At 46.6% G+C, this 17,596-nt stretch overlaps 1 protein-coding gene across 3 annotated transcripts in view; it reads right to left on the bottom strand.

Moving 5' to 3' along the window:
* The window catches only part of SGCD (sarcoglycan delta), a 526,242-nt gene extending 509,831 nt beyond the window's left edge, over positions 1–16,411 (bottom strand). The window contains exon 1 of one of the 3 annotated variants that reach the window (XM_075131239.1): positions 16,370–16,411. The gene's annotated coding sequence lies outside the window, so the exon portion shown is untranslated. Of the gene's footprint in view, positions 1–6,556; positions 7,191–16,369 lie in introns of those variants that run through there. The other 2 variants (XM_075131240.1, XM_048860561.2) reach the window with 2 other exon arrangements.
* Between the last annotated feature and the right edge of the window lie 1,185 nt (positions 16,412–17,596).

The following is a 17,596-nucleotide window of genomic DNA, read 5'->3' on the forward strand; positions in this document are numbered from 1 at the left end:
CTTAAGAATAAACGTGCTTACTTAGAAACGTGCTTGCTGGCAGTATACTGTTCGTGGTCCTTGGAGAGGAAGCAAAGCCACTGGCCTTTAGGCAGACTTGCTTGCAAGGGATAGCATAGTGTAAGGCACAGAGCTGTGTAGCCTTAAAACCCCCAGGTCAGAAGGGAGTGGGACAAGGGTCCCTACCCAGAAACAGGAGAGAGCAAGGACCTGAGACCTGACTGGGAACTTCTTTAGTGGATCACAGAAGGGAGGATACAGGTGCAGTAACTTCAGCTGTGATACTTGCAATATGAGATTCACAAACATACACATACGTACAGGAAACTTGTAATGGTCACGCAGGATTTGCTGATTAGATGGGATGTGTCACTGAGATTTTCAAAGGTTTTCTTATTATTCAGGGATCAGCTATTCTGCTCTCTGGTCTAGTATCAGTGCTTGGGAAAAGGTAATGACCGTCAATGCTTTAAATTCACTGAAAAGCAGGAGCCTCACCTTTCAAAGGATATAAATCATTGGATTCCAGCTAGCTCTCCCAAAACTCAATGAAATTATATCAGAAACCAAGAGAGAAAAAGTCAAGACTGACATCAGAACAGTGATTTTGAGCCTGATCCTGGGTAGTCAATTGAATTCTTTCAGCTGATTACTAATAGGGGCTGGCCCAGGCCCACCAAGGTTTCATACCTTAAGATCTGCCAGAGCTAAAAACAAAGGGCCAAATTCTTTGCTGGTGTAAATTGGTGCAGCCTCATTGCATAGAGTTGCACCAGTTTATACTAGGCAGAAACTTTTGCCCAAATACTTCGTCCTATTTGGAAGCTGAGATTCCCACTGGTTCCTAAAACATCCAACCATTATTAGTGCCTGGGATTTATTATCATGATTTTTTGCATTAGTCCCAAATTGAGCAAATCGCAAACTTTAGATCAGATTAATTTTAAATCCCTGATAAAGTGTCATATAGTTAAAATGTATAGTCCTGTCTAAAAAACAGTGAAAAATATCAAACTTAAAACAGCCTTTACTGCATAAGCATCTACCATTAAATTTTCGAACAAGAGCAGACATTTTCAGAACCACCTGTCCCATCAGAATCAGTGACAGGGAGATAGGTTATTAGCTGCATATAGTTTTGAAAAGTTATGGGGTTAAATGCCAAAAGTTGCTGTGTATTCATTCTGAATACAAAAATTCATCCACTTTCAATTATATTGTAAATCAAAGTTTGTCAAACAATGCCTAAAGTAATATGGTGTCAGAACCTTCTAGTGAAGCATCAGTATAGCCTGTCAATTACTGTTTTGACAATCACACATTAAGCATTTCTTAATGCTTAACTCAGGCCTACTTGGACTTCTTGCTCTTTCAGGTTCTAGTTGCTGATGGTCCCAATGTAAGAGGACTCAAACAGAAATGCACTTCCTCCGGCAGTCAAAGAAAAATTAATTCAGATGGTGATGGTAACACACAAGCTTTTAGGCAAAGATAATTCCCATTTCAAGTGTATCTACTGGATTTAAAGAAATCAGATGAAGGGGCCTGAACTTCCCACACATGAAATAAAGTACTCCTGGGGAAATTTTGCACCCCCGTGCATCTGTAGAATTCATGTCCCCACGCATACTTCTTTGCTTCCCTGCAGAAAATGACAAGGAAGCAAAGGGAAGCCACTGGGGGGTAGGGCCTGGGGACACCCAAGGGCGTTGTTTGCAGGGAGCACTACCCCCAAAACAGAGGCAAGGCATGTGGAGCACACAGGATCACATACCACTGCTCTCCCCCACCCTGCATTTCTGTGAGCGCAGAGCTGCCCAGCTGAAGGAGGATGATGCTCAACTCGCTGAGTCTGCATCTGGACACTGCCTCCTGGGTCCTAGTGCCGGTCGTGCTACCATCCTGTGTGCTGAGAATCATCCTGTTTTCTGCATAACAATGAGTGCCCGTGGTGGGGAAGGGCAAGAGGGGGCAAAGGAAAAGTGGGTGGGGTGGTGGGAAGATGCAGTGGGAGGGGGATACAGGAGTGAGGGGAGGGGAATAGGGGCAGGGGACGGTGGGGAGAGGATGGAGCAGTGGGGGAGAGGAAGAGAAGGGGATAGGGGAATCGGGAGCCCGGCATGCGGCACCCACAAGTTAGCAGCAGCTAGGGCTCCCCCATTAAGCAGGCCCACTGAACCCTCACCATGACAAGCCCCGCCCCAATGAGCCCCAGCCAGCTACACCTAAACCCTCATGCCAAGCTCCCTACACCTAGACCCCCTGCTGAGCCCCAACCACCTTCATCTGGACCCCCCCCCCAGAGTTCAATTGCCCCTGCACCCAGAACTCCCCAACAAGCCCCTGTGCATCCAGATCCCGCACTGAGCCGCCCACACCCAGACTGCCCCACAGAGAACCCCTTCACCCCACCCCTGGATCCCCCCACACTTGTATCCTGCAGAGCTGAGCCTCCCTGCCCATATCTGGTGCACCTGGCGTGCATGGGTAGGGCCCTGGGGTGTTTCTGGGGCAGGCCCAGCACTTGTGCTGTGTCAGGGTCAGTTGCAGCCTCACTGCAGAGTCCCTGTCCCGGGACGGGGGGACTACAGGGTGATCTCCCACCTCCATGCAGCCAGTGGCCTGTGCTCCCCACTGCCATGCTGGAGTGTCCACATGTATTTATTGACAAATAAAATTTGCAGAATTTTAAAATATTGTGCCCAGAATTTTAATTTCTTTGGCACAGAATTCCCTCAGGAGTAATAAAGGCAGAAGTAGATGGCTTGGAAAGTAATCTTCCCCTAAAAAACTTCAATGCCAGATGTGTGTCCCAGAGGTTTTATCAATGCACATTAGTCCCTAATATATTTCTTCCATAGTCATCAAAACTGTTCAATTAAATATCAGTATCTTCTCAGATTAGCTCAGCATAGAGTCACCATTTACCGATAAATCAGGATTAAGGTCACTTCAAAGTAACAAAAGAATGCATTACGATTTCAAAGAAGAATGACAAGACAGACAACAACAAAATAACCTTATGCAGCATATAACAAGCTTTCAGTTAAGTATGTGCTATACTGATTTTTAAGGGCATTTAGTTATAATTGGGTTTTGTTGATGCACAGAGAACATTTGGAGATGTATCAGCTCACGAGAAAGAGAGGACAAGGTCCCATCACATGTTATAGATATATAAAGGCATCTCCATATACAGAACCTTCCTCTTTCTGAGGGTCAGGCACAACCATCTGCGCCATTGCGTACAATACGCTCTCTCTCTCTCCATCAAGCAACTTTCAATGCACCCCCTTTATAACTTGTCTTATAAAGGATCTGTGCATGTGCATTGTATCAACATACACCATGGTTCACTAATGCACTATAGGTATAAGGAAAGCAAACATTGTCTAACCGTAAACACCTGAACCAAAAAGAAACACCGATTGCCTGAAAGCTTGTAGGATTTATCTCTTGCTCTATTCTGATGTATTGAGATTTTCTAAATCACCAAGGGAAGTTACATGCCTGCATTCCTGTACCAGAGCAGACTCACTCCTACCTCCCCTGTAGCCTACAAAATGCTGGGAGACCATCTTCTAGTACAACACCTCATGCAATTTGTTTACAGTGTTCTTTTCCACTGCCTTTATACACTATGTAGCCTCATCCCACCAGTAACACGGAGCCATCAGCTCCTAAGGCAAGGAAGGGAGCGCTCCCTCATGGCTCTGGCTCTAAAACCCAACCTCCCCTCACTCCTTTGCACTGCCTTCCTGAGTCCTCTGCACTGAGTTAGTTAGCTCCTGAGTTAGTTAGCCTTTTAACTCTCTCCAGCCCATCCCAATCTATCAGCTGTCCCACTCCCCTTGAAAGTCAGGGAACCTAACTGCTCTTTGGGCCTTTGACAAATCTCTCCCCATTTTATCAGCTCTACACATTGTAACACTGAGTTTTTGTTGGCAAAACAAGAAAATTGTCATGGTAACGTTTTCCCCCAAAACAATTTTTTTTAAACAAAGGAAGTGTTTGCAAACAACATAGAAATTAATAGCAGTTGCAAATGGAATACATTAATACTAACAAATCCATGATTCTTAAGACTGAACAGTAAAAATTGCTGGAAGCTACAAATAGCAAGTGTGAATAAAGTCAAACTCTTTTTATATTCCACGGTGAGCATTTTTAAGAACTTAAGACAAAGCCCATTTTCCAATGGCAAACAGATCTGCTCTAATCAAAGAGTTTAGAAATGAAGCTGTTTTTATAATGTATTTCTGACAGATGATTCTCCTTTACTACCCCAATCTTGATTCTACTGAGCCAAAATGACACCTCTTATCTCTCTGAAGTCAGTATAATTTTGCCTCTACTAGCACTCAAAATAAAGCTCTTTCTAAGCAAGGCGGCTAGAAATATGGGACCAGATATTCATTTGGTGTAAAGCAGGGTAGCTCCATTGAAGTTAATGGAACTATACCAGTTTACACCAACTGAATATATAGGGTCCTTTACAGAACATGCTCCTCTAGTGCAGGACATGTGAGCACATTTCTATGCTTACCTGTATATCACATCACAGAAGAAGCATGCCTGCTAGCATGCTTATCTAGTTCAGTAAGCTATTCGTGGCTGACCTACACTGCCCAAATAAGGCTCAGAACTGCTCATTTTTCCTTTCAATGAGACACCACGTAGGTGCTGATTTAGTGGTTCATTTATCAAACCTTGCCCAATACTAAGCAATTCATTTGATTTAATCTGGACAATTCAATTTGAACCCTTCCCCACAGCCTATGAAAAAAATCTGAGATGCCATCCCATGTGAATGGGTGTGTTTTCAACAGCTGACTTAACAGAAGACACCTGACTGAAGGGTGTGAGGTGCTTCATAGCCACATGATTATAGTATTTGAGCTTTTTTTTACCTTTTAGATCTTAATTTCATTTGTAAATTCAAAATAAAGGCACTTCAGGGGTCATTCTTACTGCTACAGATTCAGGAGCATCTGCTAGAATAGCAGTTGCACTTTCAGAAAAGTCACCAAAAAATTATTAAGCGTCATATCAATGCAACCAACAAGCTCCTGAAGTTCTGTGGTTCATGATTCAAAGTCCATTATTCTCCCTAGACCTACTGGATACATTTTTGGGATAGGCGGGGGGGGGGGGGGGAAACACACATTACATTTATAAGACACCAATCTGCATTCTTCTATTGTTCCATCTAAATGGTGTCTCAGCAGCCCTGAACTTCATATCATCCTTGCAAAAACAATTAAAGTGATTCAACAGGGAGTTTGCTGTTTCGCAGCACAGCTTCAGGACAATGACATCTGGACAGCACACAGTATAGCACAAGTCAATCGGAAGGGAAAGCCTACATCTCCTTGTCCATTCAAGAGACTGCATAAAAGCAGTGGCAGGTGTCAATCAGGAACCCTTCCCCCCCGCGGAGGAAGGCAGAATGATCAGTTGCCAAAACACCACCTGTTGGTCACAGCCAAGCCACCCAGCACCATTACTTCATCCTTCCAAGAGCTGGGCCGGGGCTGGAATAACCAGAGCCCTGCGTCCCTTGCTGTGTGTCAAGGTACAAGAGTCTTCCCAATGGCAGTGACTTCAGCCCCACCCCGACTCATATCACCTGCTGCCAACTCTCTGTCTCTCTCCGACACTCACACACACCCTTTTAATCGTCAGCCGGCATGACCTGCCTTTAATGGGTTCCACTCTGCAGCCTACTTCTCTCCTGCACGGTTTCCACTGATCGCTAGCAGAGTACGCCCTGTGCTCTGCACCAGGGGCTCTCAACCTCTCCAGGCGACCGCCCCCCCTTTCAGGCCTCTGATTTGTCCTGCGCACCCCCAAGTTTCACCTCCTTTAAAAGACGACTTGCTTACAAAATCCGACATAAAAGTACCAAAGTGCCACCCCCACACTAGGACTGGACCATTGTGGACTTTCTCATCTTCACCACGGAGTTACGAAATGCATGGCTGTGTTTGCACGTCAGTCTGTGACAGGGAGAGCGCTGTAAAGAGGTCACTGCCTGGACGGAATTTTACTCTGTCCCGACGTGGCCCGCGCTTTGTAGGTCGCCTGCTGTAAAGCCAGGCAGACACCCAGAGGAGCGGGTGTCCCCGCTGGAAGGTCCGCGGGGCAGAGCCCCTGCCCCAGACCGGTACTGGCAGAGCCCCCCGCACCGGGGCCACGCCTGAGGGGCGGCCAGGGGAAGCCTGCGAGGCAGGGCGCCTGGCCGTGCAGCCCGGGGAAGCGCTGCGGGGAGGAGCCCCGCTCTGCTCCGCGGGCGCGCCCGGGGAAGCGGCTCCGCTGCCGAGCCCACCCGCCGGGAGCCACTTTGCCCACGAGCCTCCCTTCCAGGCAGCACCCTCGGGCGCGGAGCCTCCTTCTCCCGGGGGAGCTGCAGCAGCTCGCCGGGGGGCGCCCGTGGGGAGGCGGCGGCAAAGCCAACGCCGGGCGGGCACAAACTTCCCGGAGCGCCCAAGCCAGGCGGCCGGCCGGCCCGGGGAGCCGCCCGCCCCGCCACCCGCGGGCCCCGCGCGGTACTCACCCCGGGGACCGGCCCCGCTCGGCGGGACGCCCAGGCTCACGCGCTCCGGCCGGCGACCGCAGCTAAGTCCATGGGGACGGAGCGGGAGAGACGCAGCCAGCGCCGGTCGGAGATCATGCCGGGGCTGCTCCCGCGCCGCGAGCCGGGGCAGGCGCCTATAGCCCGAGCATCCTTCCCGGGGCGCCCATGCGGCCGGCTCCTACTCGCGTTCCGGCCGGCGGGGCGCGGGGCTCAGCCCGAGCCGGTCGCCCCGGGGTGCACGCATGGGGTGGGGCCGGGGTTCCCGCTGTCTCCTGGCCACTGAGCCCCCCCTCCTCCTCCTCCTGCTGCTGCTCTCTGCCCGCCTGGGGCGCTGGCTTGCCGGGCTCCTGGCAAACACTGGGAGGGAAGGCGCTGGGCTGGCTGCAAGCAGCAGCAGCGCCCAAGTGCCGGCTCCTGCTGCGCGCCTGTGTGTGTGTGTGTGTGTGTGTGTGTGCCCGCCCGCCCGCGTGAGCCAGCTGGACTGGGGGGGGGGCGCCAGGATGCCCCCCCTGCAGCTCCACGAAGCCCGGGTTGCCAAGCTCTTCGCAGAGCAGAGGGTGGAGCCGCTGGCGCTTGGCCCCCGCTGCACCCTGCAGGAGCGAGTTGCCGCTGCCTGGCTCTTGCAGAAAAGGGGCTCGGGGCATTTCCCCTCCCCTTCGCCCGTTCGCCTCACGCCCACCCGCACCAAAGGCTGGCGGAAGGGACCAGCCTTCCTGGGAGGCGGAGGGGGAAAGCGGGGCTCCCTGGCTCAGTTGCTTGGTCTCTTTTCAAATCTGGCCCTGGGAGGTGCGTTTAACTCAAAGAGGCCCTGGCTGGGAATCAGGCTGCCAGCTTCAGGCAGGGGACTGCAGAAGGTGATGGGAGGTGCTGGTTCTCCCTTGCAAATAGATAACGTTCGGGTGTGAAGACCCCCCCGCTACGAACCCCCTAGGGGATCTAGCCTCAAATGTCCCTCCTAGTCAGAGGTGCTCAAGAGGGAGGTCCCAAGAAGAAGGAGGCTGGAGAGGCTGGGGCCCGGGACTGAGGTTCAGGAGACTTGTTCTCAGCTCAGCCAGAGACTTCCTGTGTGATGTTGGGAAAATCCCGTTCCTCTGCCCCCTTCCTGCAAAACGGGGGAGGGGGGATAGGTGCCTGAAGGGTTGGGAAGACAAATTGCTAATGGTTTTTAAGAGGCACTCAGTCTCAGCTACTACAGTGCTAGCCATGTAAGTACCAGGATAAATAGCAAAGCTGACAACATGGGCCTTTCAATTTTAATATGGGGGGGGCAGGTGGAAACATTGATTTCCACCTAAAGAAAAGTCAGCAATTTTCCATTAGATGCAAAAATCTTGTTTTCTACTAGCTAAAAGCTGGTGCATTTTCTAAGACAATAGAAAATGTGTAAAAAGAAAAGGAGTACTTGTGGCACCTTAGAGACTAACCAATTTATTTGAGCGTGAGCTACAGCTCACTTCATCAGATACATCTGATGAAGTGAGCTGTAGCTCACGAAAGCTCATGCTCAAATAAATTGGTTAGTCTCTAAGGTGCCACAAGTACTCCTTTTCTTTTTGCGAATACAGACTAACACGGCTGTTCCTCTGAAACCTGTAGAAAATGTGTATTACTTTAGCTCTGATCTTTAGCGCCAAACATTTAAATACCGTGCAAAACACACTAAAGAATTATTTTATTTGCCAAGAGATTTTAATCTTATATCCACAGTCAAAGTGTAAACTCTCCTCTCATTTTCTCCTCAGAGAAATATTAACTCTAAAGCCTAGGCCCCAGTACAACCCAGGAGTTCTCATTCCAGTGCAAGTCAATGAAAGGTTTGGCTTACCCACAACTGGGGGATAAGTACCCCCAGCTGAAGCCATTTAAATGTTATTCCACTGGGAAAATGTAAGAAACAAAATGCTCCGCTGAAGACATGATACTTGTTAGATCATCTTTGTGCTTCCCCTCCCCCCAAGATAGGAAGGTTTGTTTGTTTTGAGGAGTGGGAGCTTGCAACAAAAAAAGGATATACAAATAAAAGGGATTGTTTCACCTCTCCATTTAATCCACAGCTGCCACTGTAACTGGGAGACAGAGACATCCATTTGGGGCATAGAAATTGCACCTTACAAATGTTGATCAGGAATTCTTAGGGAAGCTTTGTTTTCGATTTTGATTTAAATGCTGCCCTTATGGTCAGTAGGCCTCACAGTCACAAAATGGAGACCAAAGGATGAGGGGAAATTAAAGGGGGGAAATCTACCCGATTAACTAAATCCTGCTCTTTTCCTTTCCCAATACACGCACACACTGTGAAGCCTAGTGGTATCCCTGGATGCAAATATTACAGCTGTTAGGATCTGATCCAACTCCCATTAGAGTCAATAGGAGTCTTTCCTTTGATTTGGGTGGGAATTGTTTAGGAGCCTTGTGACATTTTGGGGACCACCCTGATCAGGTCCTGTCGGCACCTGCCCTGTAACTTTTTGTCACGGGCCTTATTGCCCCTCACCCTAGTTGAGTAATGCCTCTAAGCCACTACATAGTGAGCCCAAATCCTTCATTCCTTGCACACCCAACATTCCTGTTGGCATCAATGAATGCTCTGGCTTTGCAAGAAATGTAGGAATGGTCCTTTACCGTTAATTCAGGCATGAATCCCCTGTCCTACTCCTAGTTCTGTGTTAACCAGAAGTTTGTTCAGCTTCATGGTAGTGTCACATACAGAAATTTCTGCATGGCAAATCTGGAGAATTCTGACATTTTCATAAATATTTGCTAGTTCCTCCCTCCCCTATGAGGGCAACAACAACAAAAAGCATTTCTGCTCAACACTAGAGGACCAATATTTCTGCTGGCATACTTTCACTAACCTCCATGAAGTTATGCCAGCAAAGAATGTAATCCTGGAGTTTTTGGATTTCCCTCTTAGTTGCTTGTGAGTTCTCTTAGCTCTCCATAACTTGTCCCTGTCTCCTGCTGATCATGCCACTAAACTCTGGATTTAGGAGGTTGGCTTGCTTGGGTTGTTTGTTATTTTTTTATTCAGATTAGTTATTCAGAAATGCAATTGCTGCATGGAATGAGAGCAAATAAATGTCAATCCTGAGTGATGAAAAATCCTGACCCTCTGTACATGTTTAGTTAAAAACTGGTCTTAAATGTCACCAATTTTTCCAATGAGAAATAAAGGGGAAAATGAACGAATACAACAGGTAAGCTAAAATGAAAATGACACGCATTTCCCAAATCCAGCAATCACGTCCCCCAAATGTAATATTAATCCAGATGAGCTGTGGGACTTAACCTCCATCCCAAAAGTTGTGTGAGCTCCAGTTACATTTTAACTGTGCCATATAACCGCACAAATGCCATGCAGCCATAATAAACATTGTTTAATGTTCTGGATCAGTGACAGCAGCTGGCGCTACCAACCCCAGGAGAGTCAATGTCCTGGTTAACACAAACTGTTGTGCTGTGTTTACTTAGTAAGATGTATTAGGATGTTAAATTGTCCTGTATTTTGCTGCTGCTAAAGCTACCAGCTAACCACAGACCAGCTTTGGTGCAGAAGCAGAAGAAACATTGGGGCAGGCTTTCCAAACTAACAAAGAGATGCTAACTTTGCTGTTAAGAGATCACCTCCCTCTTTCCCCTGCCTTTGGAAGTGGACATTTGAGGAAAACTTCCCCTATTTCTGTTTCAGTATTGCTAAACCCAAACACTCAGAAATCATGACTTCGGACCACATAAAGAGTGTGACAGGAGAGTGCTCTCCCATTGACATAATTACTTTACCTCCATGAGAGGTGTTGGTGAGAGAGCTTCTCCCATTGACATGGCACCGGTGTGGACAGTGTTTTGGTTAATGTAATTTATGTCGCTCGGGGGGGGTGTCTTTTTCACACCCCTAAGCGACGTAAGTTACATTGACTTAAGCAGTAGTGTAGACCAGCACTGTGAAACAGATGTCCAGCTTAAATAAAAATAACCCAGTAAATTACTGTACCCCATAAAGGTACACTACTTAAAGAAGCACATGTGGGGAGTCCTTCCTGCCAACTCATGATCAGCAAAACAAGTCAGAAAATTTGTCCCCATTCCAAACAACTTCCGCTTCCACTTCCAGGCCATTAAACCCCGCACACTATGGTCAAGAACATAGAATCATAGAATCATAGAATATAAGGGTTGGAAGGGACCCCAGAAGGTCATCTAGTCCAACCCCCTGCTCAAAGCAGGACCAATTCCCAGTTAAATCATCCCAGCCAGGGCTTTGTCAAGCCTGACCTTAAAAACCTCTAAGGAAGGAGATTCTACCACCTCCCTAGGTAACGCATTCCAGTGTTTCACCACCCTCATAGTGAAAAAGTTTTTCCTAATATCCAATCTAAACCTCCCCCACTGCAGCTTGAGACCATTACTCCTCGTTCTGTCATCTGATACCATTGAGAACAGTCTAGAGCCATCCTCTTTGGAACCCCCTTTCAGGTAGTTGAAAACAGCTATCAAATCCCCCCTCATTCTTCTCTTCTGCAGGCTAAACAATCCCAGCTCCCTCAGCCTCTCCTCATAACTCATGTGTTCCAGACCCCTAATCATTTTTGTTGCCCTTCGCTGGACTCTCTCCAATTTATCCACATCCTTCTTGAAGTGTGGGGCCCAAAACTGGACACAGTACTCCAGATGAGGCCTCACCAATGTCGAATAGAGGGGAACGATCACGTCCCTCGATCTGCTCGCTATGCCCCTACTTATACATCCCAAAATGCCATTGGCCTTCTTGGCAACAAGGGCACACTGCTGGCTCATATCCAGCTTCTCGTCCACTGTCACCCCTAGGTCCTTTTCCGCAGAACTGCTGCCTAGCCATTCGGTCCCTAGTCTGTAGCTGTGCATTGGGTTCTTCCGTCCTAAGTGCAGGACCCTGCACTTATCCTTATTGAACCTCATCAGATTTCTTTTGGCCCAATCCTCCAATTTGTCTAGGTCCTTCTGTATCCTATCCCTCCCCTCCAGCGTATCTACCACTCCTCCCAGTTTAGTATCATCCGCAAATTTGCTGAGAGTGCAATCCACACCATCCTCCAGATCATTCTCATTCTCCCCATCTTTTTTCATGCCATCTTGGACCTATATTGCTTGCTTTAAATGGTTATTCAGGCATCTCAGAAATAGTATTGATCTATGCACTCAAGTGGAATTGATTATTCAGCATGCCACCATTAAAATATCCTCTCATTGCCTAAGCCTTGCTTCCACATACTGGAATGCTCTTTTGTCAACAGCTTGTAGTCAGAAATAGCAAGATTAAATCTGTGCTAAACAGGAACAGGTCAGGCCTCATGGAAATGCTTTGAATTAGATTTTGGGATCTAGCCACAAAGCTGCAAGGGTGCATATCTGAGTGTGTATGTAGCAATTTGCTTCCACAAAGAGGAAAAAAAAAACAAATTAAATTGTCTTCTGTCACTTCCAGCTTGCTCAGCAGAGAAAGATACATGAACATCTACTGTAGCCATTTGAATTAAGCAATGTGGTTTATTGGGGAAGAAAGCAACTATTACACAGAAAATTTAGACAACCATTTATGACAACCATAGCAGAAGCTCTGCATCGCCTGCTCAGATTTCCCTTTGTTTTACATCAACCCCTGGCACCTAACAAGGCAGAGCTAACCTTGTTATGCTCTTTTGGACTTCTAAGGATACAGTCACCCCTTCAATTCCCTTTCTTTTTCATACCTACTAATGCAGTGTTTAAGATAAGATGTAGAGGACAGCATATAGATTTCAATTTTCACCACGCTTGTGTAACAGAATACTCCCCTGTATTTACACCCTACACACCCTGAAATAATCTTTCAACAAGGTATTCCTTGAAAACCCATAATTTGCTGGTCATCATTGTCCTAATAAAATATCTGTGGCAACATTGTATGTACAGATTTCCTTGTATGATATTATTAATATATGTTCTACCGCCCTGCCCAGGCAGAAGTCAGATCTGTCCTAGGCAAAGGAAGGAATGTGTGCTTGCCTTAAGTTGCATTTAAGCAGTAAAAAGAGTCATCAAGCAGGGAGAGAAAACAAAGGAAGTTCAAACAGCTGGAAGAAAACAGCCGGGAACATCCTTCACATAGACCCTTTGTCTCCTGGGTTTCAGCTGGAAATGTTTTTCAAGACAGGGAACTGAAACTATAAAAAGGAGGGACAAACAATGTAAGGCTCCTCATCCCTCTGTCCACCTCATTCTCTGCACCTGAGAAGACATGAGGAAACAGCTGTTAGACTCCAGGGTAGGGGGTCCTGACCTAAAGAGTTTAGTCAGTAATTTGCTGGAGCATGTGGTGAGAAAGTTTGTTTTGCAACTAAGTTAGTTTCTTAAGTCAATACAAGTAAGGCTTTTATCCTTATTTTTCTTGTAACCATGTCTGACCCTTATGGATCATTACTTATACTCACTTAAAATCTCTCCTTGTAGTTAGCAAACTTGTTTTACTGTTTCAGAGTAGCAGCTGTGTTGGTCTGTATTCGCAAAAAGAAAAGGAGGACTTGTGGCACCTTAGAGACTAACCAATTTATTTGAGCATGAGCGTGCACTTCATCGGATGCATGTTATCTGATCCAGGGTTTTTTAAGTTGAAGTGTCTGGGTAACAATTTAAGGTAATAAGCTATCATATTATTCTCTTAAAGGAATTGTGGACTTGTACTGTTACAATATTTGTACTGTCCAGGAGAGGGCTGGGCAGTACAAGACATACATTTCTGGGGGAAGATCCAGGACTAAGGGTGTTTGGGGGTCACCCTGAAGAATAACCAAGGCTGGTGAGAATAAGGGTGTAGCTGGTAAACTGCAATTACATGCAGACTCTCAGTGTGTGACCGGCATGCTGGAAGGCATGTTTGTGAGCAACCCAGCAAGGAGCTATTACTGCAAGGCATTGTAAAGCACCCAAGGTTGTAGGGCAGGGGTGACACAGCCTTCCACTAGTCTGGATTTTGCCCGGGTATGTCACTGCTTTGTATTTTGAATTCTGCCACTTTCAACTTTAGACTCAATATGAAAAACATTTCTACAGTCACACCAGGCTAATTCCTATCCGCCTGGTTCCTGGGTGTAATCCCACTGAAGTCAATGGGACTATTTGTGGGCATAAAATGAGCAGAATTTAGTCCATTGTGGATGACCCTAGAATTTAGCTTCTGTTTAAAGAATTATCCAATTGCTTTGTCACTGGTAAGGACTTATTTCCAATAAGAATGTGAAAAATCACATTTTTTCATCTTGAATCTCCACTTCTCATGCAATTTCATCTACCTTTTCCCTTGCTTTCAAGGGCTAGATAGTCTTTAGGCTTTGCTTTCTGTATTTTTGTATTATGAGAGTGCCTAGAGGAGAGGTTCTCAAACTGTGGTCCGTGGACCACCAGGGGTCCGTGAGCTCCATGGATAGTTCCCTCTAAGGTGCACATCTGGGTGGCCGCACACAAGACAATGAAGGGCCACCCACCTAATTAGCCGAGCCACGCATAAGTGGCTCCACTAATTACATGCCTGGACCCTGGAGAAGATGCACATGTAAGGTGAGGTGGTTGCCTTGGAGGGAATATGGGGTAGGTGGGAGGAGGCAGTCGGGGGAATTTGGGACATGCAGGGCTGCAGTGGCCAGAGAAAGAGGTGACTTTCCCCAGCTCCAGGGCTGCGGCTTCTGGGGAGAGAACCCCCCTCCTTCCCAGCCCCAGCTCGGGGGCTGCTGCAGCGGGGGAGAGAGGGGACATCCATCGCATTAGAAAGGTAAGAGACTGATATTAAAATAGGAGTTGTGTGCTTTTATTTGTAGAACAAAAAACATTTTAAAGTTGTGTATATATATATATAGCGCTTTTATCCAAAGCACTTTACAATAGTTATCTAACAGTACAAGCAACACTTGGAAAGATCAAGTGGTCCGCCCAGATCTCAGCAATTTTCAAGTTGTCGGTGGAAAAAAAAAGTTTGAGAACCGCTGGCCTAGAGGTCCCAACCAAGATCAGGGCCCTGTTGTGCTGTGGACAGGTACATTCAGTAAAAGACAGCCTCTGCCCCAAAGAGCTACAATCTAACCAGAAAGGCTAGACACATAAAGGACTATTGTCCCCATTTTACAGAGAGGGAATTGAGGCACAGAGGAATTAAGTGACTTGCCCAAGGTTATACAAGGAGTTTGTGGCAGAACCAGGAACAAAACCCAGATCTCCTGAATTCCAGCTCTGTACTATAAGTAACTACAAGACCATCCTTTCTACAAAACCACCATTGCTTGATGAGTAACATGTGATATATGACAGCACATCCTAGGAAAAACCCAAGGAAGGCTGTGTGACTCAGTCACGTTTCCTCGGGTCCCCTTTTCCCCTGGGGCCAGAGTAAGTTATTGCAACCCTTGAAAGGGTGCAGCTTATTTCCCTGTTCTGGACAGCAAGTGGGTGGAGTGTGGCAGGGGACGTGGCCAAGGCTCCACCCACTCTCCACTCCTCTCTGTCCCTCCCCACCCACTTGGTCACAGTGGACGTATTCTGATGTATCCAAAGATCAGGAGCTGCACTAGGCACCAGATCTGGATCTCAGTAGGCCAGGCAAGGGGGAAATATGAGGTGCCTTATTTCACTGCTCAACCAAGTGTAAAGACGCACAATTTAACCCCATGTTAGATGAGTTTCAATCCTAGTCCCATTACGTCAATGACAGCTTTGCCGTCAACTTCAACATGAACAGAAACTGGCTTTTTCTGTCTGTCAGAGCAAGGGTACAGATCCACAAATCCATGTAATTCTTTTCGTTTCCATGGTTTGCTGTTTCTCTTTGTCTTCCTTTCTGCTAGAATTCACTGTCCTTACGTTTTTTTGCTAGGAAGAGCATGTGCATGAGCTACACATGTGTGTGCACACACAGTACCCAGCTTTTTTTCTGTAACAGCATTCTTTCCATTATCTGTCTGTCTATAGTTATTAATACATAGAATCTGGCTTTTACAAAGATGACTGCATGTTCTCCTTTCTCCGCTTCTCCACACAACACACACACTATTTCCTGAACTGTACAAGTCATAGAGTCTAAGGAACCACCAGCTCATCTCCTCTGACCTGTATATCACAGGCCACCAACAGCATCTGCATACTAAACCCAAACAACCAAAATTAGACTAAAGTATTTCAGCCCACAAAAGACTAAACTGTTATGTGCCACAGGGAGAGAAAATGGACCAAGGGGCACTGATGCCTGAGGCCCCCACCATGGCAGGGCAATTATTAAGTGAGATATACTCAGATAATCCTGGCAAGTGACCTGCACCCCATGCTGCAGAGGAAGGCGAAAAAACCCAAAGGTCACACAAGTCTCAGCTGTACAAAGAATTCAGATCTTTGACAGTCCACTATTATAAGTTTCCAGAAACTTTGTTTGCTGGCCCTGTGTCTTGAGGGTGTAAGTGCAAGAGATTTCTTGTCTATTGTACACAGCAGATTTGCCTTCTGTGGCTGCTTGTGTATTTTTCAAATGCTCCCTGAAACAAGGCAAAACCGGGGCCTCTTTCTAACAGAGGCACATATTCCTCTGTTGTCTCTGATTCAGCTGCAATTGCCCCTAAATTACACTGATTTCCATTAACTGGTCATTCCACAAGCTGGTTTCATGAAGACAAACAGAGAGCTACTGTTTATAATTCCAAACTCGCAGTCTTGTTCCAGTTATCATTTGCCTACCAGTTGCCAAGGCAAACTTCACACTTTTTTTTTTAAATCACATTAAAAAGATCATCTGTTTCTTACCTTTAGAAGCAGACTTCCTCTACAACTCTCAACTACTTTTACTTTGCTGGGAGTCAGCAAAGTATTTTTAGCTTGCCACATGGATGCCATATATGGGGAGCAGCCCCTCCTTACTATTACTCAGCTGCCTAACATAACAGCAGGACACCTGCTGTTGGTGAGTCATGTTTTGTGTGCTGCAAGAAGTGTGTATATATAGGTCCAAAGTGTGGTTTTAAAAAAAACAAACAAACCGAATGACAACTGCTTATTTCACTCCACTTTCTTTGTACTGTTTAGATCTTCCTCTAATGTAACAATTTTCTAATAAAAAGTGAATCAGATCGATGCAAAAAAGGAAAAAAAGCCTGATTATATGTAAACATACATACACAATAAAGAGACCTATTCCCCTATAAGCCTTACTCCAAGTACTACGCAGAAGAAATTTAGCAGTTGCAGTTGATACTGACGGGCTGGGTTCCGTGGTGCACACAAGGAATAGTCCCTATTTGCAGATTATAGGGATCACTAATGACAGGTTTCAGAGTAACAGCCGTGTTAGTCTGTATTCGCAAAAAGAAAAGGAGGACTTGTGGCACCTTAGAGACTAACCAATTTATTTGAGCATAAGCTTTCATGAGCTACAGCTCACTTCATCGGATGCATACTGTGGAAACTGCAGAAGACATTATATACACAGAGACCATGAAACAATACCTCCTCCCACCCCACTCTCCTGCTGGTAATAGCTTATCTAAAGTGATCACTCTCCTTACAATGTGTATGAAAATCAAGGTGGGCCATTTCCAGCACAAATCCAGGTTTTCTCACCCCCCCGCCCCCGGATTTTTTGAACATCTTGGTGCCGGGACTTGGAAACATCGCATTGGATAGGTGAGTGGCAGCCTGTAAGTCCCCCTCCCCAACAGTCCGTGCAGCTGCTTGGAGGGGGTATGGCGAACTCTCGTGATGGTAGTTGCGGGTTCTGGCAAGCTGGGGTAACGGATTTTTTGAACAAATGGATAAGGAAGAATCAGGGCCCAGACCAGGTGCAGGGGCTCACCTGGGATGAGATTGAGAAGGAGATGGGAGAGGTTTTGGGAGACCCCAAGGGAAAGGAGTGTAGGAAAAAGGGAATGGTAATACAAGGTTTGTGTGCTGGGATGGCATACTGGGTAAAAAGGGAAGCTGATCTCCTCCAACACATGAAGGATTTGGAGGGGATTGTGGATCAGCAACGGATTT

The sequence above is a fragment of the Caretta caretta genome, chromosome 8, assembly GCF_965140235.1.
Source record: "Caretta caretta isolate rCarCar2 chromosome 8, rCarCar1.hap1, whole genome shotgun sequence".
In the NCBI taxonomy this organism is placed as follows: domain Eukaryota; kingdom Metazoa; phylum Chordata; order Testudines; family Cheloniidae; genus Caretta; species Caretta caretta.